Raw genomic sequence first — 5,690 nt, 5'->3', positions numbered from 1 at the left:
GCTGTCTTCGGGACATCCTCCCCTAGCACTCGTAGTTGGTGATATCCGGATATTAGATCGATTTATGAAAAGAAGTTCGCTCCTTGAAGTTGGTCAAATAAATCATCTATGCGAGGCAGAGGATAACGATTTTTGACGGTTAGTTTGTTGAGCTCCCTGTAGTCGATGCACATACGAAACGATCCGTCTTTCTTCTTGACGAATAAGACTGGAGCTCCCCAGGGTGAGAAGCTTGGTCTTATAAAGCCCTTGCTGAGCAGTTCGTTAAGTTGACCGGACAGTTCTTGCATCTCTGCAGGTGCTAGACGATAGGGCGATTTGGCTACTGGGGTAGCCCCTGGAACTAAGTCGATTCTGAACTCGACTTGACGTTGCGGAGGTAATCCTGGGAGTTCTTCTGGAAAGATGTCGGGAAAATCACGTACTACTGGAATATTCTTAATAGATTTTGTTTCTTGGCTCACATCGACAACATGAGCAAGGAATGCGCGACATTCCTTTCGCAAGAATTTCTGGGCTTGAATGCTCGAGATGAGGCGAAGATTAGTGCCAGGTTTGTCGTCGTAGATTACTAGAGTTTCACCAGACAGTAGATTAAGGCGAACAACCTTTTCATAACACATGATGTCGGCACGATGCAAACTCAACCAATCCATGCCGATAATGACGTCGAAAGTTTTAATTGAGACCGGCATGAGGTCGATCGAAAATGAATGGATATCTAAAGTTAGAGTACATCCTATGAATATACTGCTAGTGCTCTCTGTCTTCCCATTAGCCATTTCTACAGTGAACGGTTCTTTAAGTGCTCGTGATTTTTGCTTAAGTAAATGAGCAAATTTTTGGTTCACGAAACTCCTCTCCGCTCCACTATCAAACAGTATGCATGCATAAGAGTTATCGAGGAGAAACGTACCAGTGACCACTGTGGGGTCGGCAACCGCCTCCTCGTGGCCTATGGCCAGAACTCTTCCCACTCCACCGGCGTTCCCTACCTTCGGGCAGTTCCTTTTGTAGTGGCCCACCTCGCCACATCCGTAGCAAGCTTGGCCCATACCAGCGTCGGGGACTTGGGTGATTGGTTTCGCTGGAGCCTTGCAGAAGCGGGCAGTGTGCCCCTTCATGCTGCAGTTAGAGCACTGTATTTCTCGGCAGGCTCCGATGTGGTGGAAGTTGCATTTGTTGCACTTGGGCAAACTTCCAGCGTACTGCTTTACCGGAGCAGCAGCGGCAGGTGCTATCGCAGCATGAACTGCCACGACCTGCTGCTTTTTGGCAGCCTTCTTCTTCTTTTTGTCATCCCAGAATTTCCGCTTGGAATAAGCGGTTTTGGCGGGTTCTGAGATGGCCAGGGTTGTTGTTGTTAACGGGGTACGGACCCCATGGTCAATAAGTCGTTGTGCCAATCGCTTGGCACTATCGAATGTAGTGGGGTTTGAAGCCAAAACTTTCCCCTGGAATGGAGGCACCAGCCCCCATATGTATCTCTCTACCTGCTTTCCCTCTGTATGAACCATGTTGGGACAGAGGGCCACCAGCTCGCAGATTCTGGCGGTATATGTCACAATGTCGGAGCCTTTCATGGTTAGGCTCCACAATTCCTGCTCCAATTTCTGGATTTCGCCCCTCGGGCAGTACTCTTCAATCATTAGCTCTTTCAGAGCTTCCCAGCCCATAGCATTTGCCACTATAAGGGATAGTGACTTGAGATGGCTATTCCACCATGTCAGGGCTTTTGCCTCGAAGGTGCAAGCAGCAAATTTGACTTTGCTTCCTTCCGGGCATGAGCAGGTCTCGAAGATCGACTCCGTCTTTTCGAACCATTGCGAGAGGGCAAGGACTCCGCCAGTCCCTTTAAAGGACAGTGGCTTGCAGTTGGTGAAGTCCTTATAGGAGCACTCTCTCAAGCGCACATGAGCTTCATCATAGGTCGAATGAACAGGCGTTTCCGCACCACTGGCATTGGTGGAATGATATTGAGCCATGGTTGTAGCCACAGCCGTAGCTACAACAACATTTAGAGTTGTCGTATCGATTTGGGGAGCAGGTGGTGTTGCAGTTATCGGAGGATCGCGCCCCGTTGATCGGCGTGGAGGCATCTTTTAACTATAAGTTTATAACGATGAAGATATTGATAAGAATTTAATAGGGAGAATTTGATGAGAATGAATCATGGACTAACTCTCCATAGCCCAACAGCACAATTGAATAGCACGATTGAATGTAGATTTAGTATTAAAAAGATGATAGCATTTGGATAATAATTTCCATGAGATTAGATATCTGTCAATAATACTGGAATTACAGATGTAACAAGTTCGGGAAAATGACCTAGAAGTAGGCCTTACATCAACCAATATGGGAAAATTTTGACAGAATTACGACCTAATCAAGACCTAACAGGTCCAAGTTCTAACAAAGATAGGAAATTAGACTAGAGTTTTTACATAAACTAAGTTATATCCAAAAGAGAAGTCGAGGAGACTCTATCTGCGACGAGAACTACTAGAGTGAGTTCTTGATTCTAACAGAAGGCGTTCTATGTCCCTCATGCGCCTGTCAGATCTTACTTACTGAGCTCGAAGTTCCCTGACTTCAGCTTGGGATGCAGCTAGCTGTTGCTGTAGAGTCCCATTGGTTATCCTAACCCTTTCCATAGCTACCTCGAGTTGGCGAATGCGGACCGTGTTAACGCCAGAGTTGGCGTCAATCTCCAGGACTCAGTCAATAGATGCTCGACCTTGCTCGGTGTTCCGAGCAATCCTACGGACCATGATGGGCAGGACACGATCAGCGAAACCTCCCTCAGTGAGGTTGTAAAAGCTTTTGTCCCCATTTTAGGGAATGGGTTGACCCTATTCCTGACTCCATCTGTTCAAGTTTGTGGCCCACAGAGGTGTGAGTCCTTGAAATGCTGGACGAGGGTTTGGGTTTGGAGCTACTGGGGGTAGGTTGTTGACTTCTGGCTCTGAGTCAGAACCATCAGAAAATCCTTCAGCTTGGTGATCATCCAAAGGGATTGGGTGAGCATCTTCTAGCTCTTCTCCCAGCCATCCTACATTACTGTTGTTGGGATAGTACGGGTCTCCGGGGATATGGAATCCAGCCATGAAATCTATGCGAGAAAAGGGGTATAAGAAATAAGCACATAAGTAATTTATAGTAACACAAAATACTCCTATAGTATTTTAGGTTTATGTTTTGTTCTAAGGTTTTTGTTATGGTATTGTTGGTAAGTTTTTAGACTTGTTGCAACCTCACAACCACACTTAGGCACATGCTAGTCAATCCTCAGATAATATAGTTGATCAGGCTATATCTTCCCAGATTTGACTATATATCTCTAAGTCTACTTGTGGTGCCCAACAATCGTAATACTTTTGTTCTGTCCTAGTGACACTGATTTTAGTATGCATGCAGGTATATATACTTGGTTAAATATTTTATTATTTAAAAGTATAAACTCTTTATCAGAGTATTTTTAAATCCCGCTGTGTTTATAGTTCGTATATTTATTATGGGTTGATGTACTCGATTCACTATAAACAATGCTCTGATACCAATTTGTCACACCCCAAAACCGGAACGGCGGAATCATTCGGGGGTGGAGGACGTCATCTACAGTATCACAACAATGAATAGTAGTAAACAAGCAACAACATCATCCATTGCATTAATAATATAATTTAATACAACTGTGTTCTGTCTAGTTTAATAGACACCAAAAATATGAAACAAAATAAAAGATGAGTCTTGAACGAGCTCCATCTTCTCAAAACCTGGCACCGGTACCTGTCTACTGGCGACCTAAGAATACAAGTTATTTTGAAAGAGTTGATCAGCTTTAAAGCTGGTGAGATCATAAGTATTTTAGTGTCATTGTTTGTAAGAAAGTGTTTGTGAATATGCGATGTGTAAGTTTGTAAATTTTTGTGAATGTTTGTAAAATGTTTGAATCTCCTAGAAAACCCTATGTTTTTCTACTAAAAGTAGCCTTCTACCAAGGCATCAAGTGTTTGTATGCGTGACCCTTGCAAAAGTATGTATTTTCCCAAATCGGACTATCATTAACCAAAAATATAGTTTTTACATTACTGTTCATTGTGTGAAGTAACTACTGTTGTACTAACTACCTTAAACCAATTGTTATTTAAAGTACCATGTGATCGGCCTGTACCATACTACCGACTAGAAACACGACTATGTAAGACGTCGGAAGGAATGACGTTTGGCACCCGTAGACTTGCAAGTCCCACTGTAGCGAGCAGCAAGGTGTAGGATAGTCAATCCAATATAGATCTATACACAAACTCAACGCTCTCCACTTAAGGAGATTCTAGATACAAAACGAGCCATGACAGGTGATGTCATGCCCCGTTACGTGGCTCACATAACTGTAGTAGTGTTCTTGTATATGTATTGTGTGTACTAGCTGTATTGTATGTTCTCTCTCTGTCTAGTATGTATGTATGTTCTCTCTGTTTCTCATAATAGTATGTTCTCTTGTATAATGTATAGTATGTACTAGCTGCATTGTATGTTCTCTCTCTGTCTAGTATGTATGTATGTTCTCTCTGTTTCTCATAATAGTATGTTCTCTTGTATAATGTATAGTATGTGCTAGCTGTATTGTAATGTATAGTATGTACTAGCTGTATTGTATGTTCTCTCTCTGTCTAGTATGTATTGACTCATGTATGAACTGACTCATTGTATGTTTCATTGTTCTAGTAATAGTATTAGTAACTTCCTAAACTACACCAATTATAGTTTACTAGTAACATTCTTTGTATGTATGAACATGTTTGTATACCTTTGCTACCCAAAGGTATTGAACAGAAAGAAGGAACTTTTATATCTATATACATATACATGATATATAACTAGGATTTAAACGACCTTCGGACAAACAACGGATACCTTAAGTCCACAACCAAACAAGGAACAAGAGGTAAGGTGAGCTATCAGTCCTAAGTCCTTTCAATCCTACTTATATAACTATATCTATATAGATACACATTTAACAGAATATAAGTTTAAAAGAGTTTAAAAAAAGTATCTGACATGTAAAAGAGATTGTAAAACATTTTGAAGTAGTTTGTTTGATAACACAGTTCGAAAAGTAAGAAATCCACTTGTTTGGTAGTTACTAATCACATGTGATTGATATAATAACTATAATAGTTCAACTTGTATTCCCCCCCATAAAAGCATTTAAAATCATTTAAAAGGTTGATTAAGGGGTATGAACTCACCTGTAGTGAGTGGTTTGGATGAACGGATGGTATAGGATGCTAAGTGTCAATTGAATACTTGAGCACACGCAAGGATCCTAATTAACATATAATAACACATATATGTATCCAATTATTCATTTAACAACTAATTAATCAAGTTAAGACATCCTAGAACATGGAAAACACTTTGATTCAAGTGCTATAAGTACCAAGGATTGCATCTAAGGGTTGTAGGGCTTGGCTTTTGAGTTTATGGTCCAAGGGTAAACTTTTCATGAGTTTACGGTTTTGGGTTTACCGTCCCAATGGGTGTACGGTCATAAACCCATGGTAACTTCTACCATTTTGTGTTTTGAGGTCTTATAAGTCATAAAGAAGTACCCTTACTTCAAGTCTAAGCCTTAGGAAGTCGTGGTGGCATAATTTCACCACTTTATAGAGTTTACGGCCCAT

Source organism: Lactuca virosa, chromosome 6 (genome assembly GCF_052849685.1).
Source record: "Lactuca virosa cultivar CGN04683 chromosome 6, Lactuca_virosa_CGN04683_v6, whole genome shotgun sequence".
In the NCBI taxonomy this organism is placed as follows: Eukaryota; Viridiplantae; Streptophyta; class Magnoliopsida; order Asterales; family Asteraceae; genus Lactuca; species Lactuca virosa.
This window is presented reverse-complemented; position numbering follows the sequence as displayed.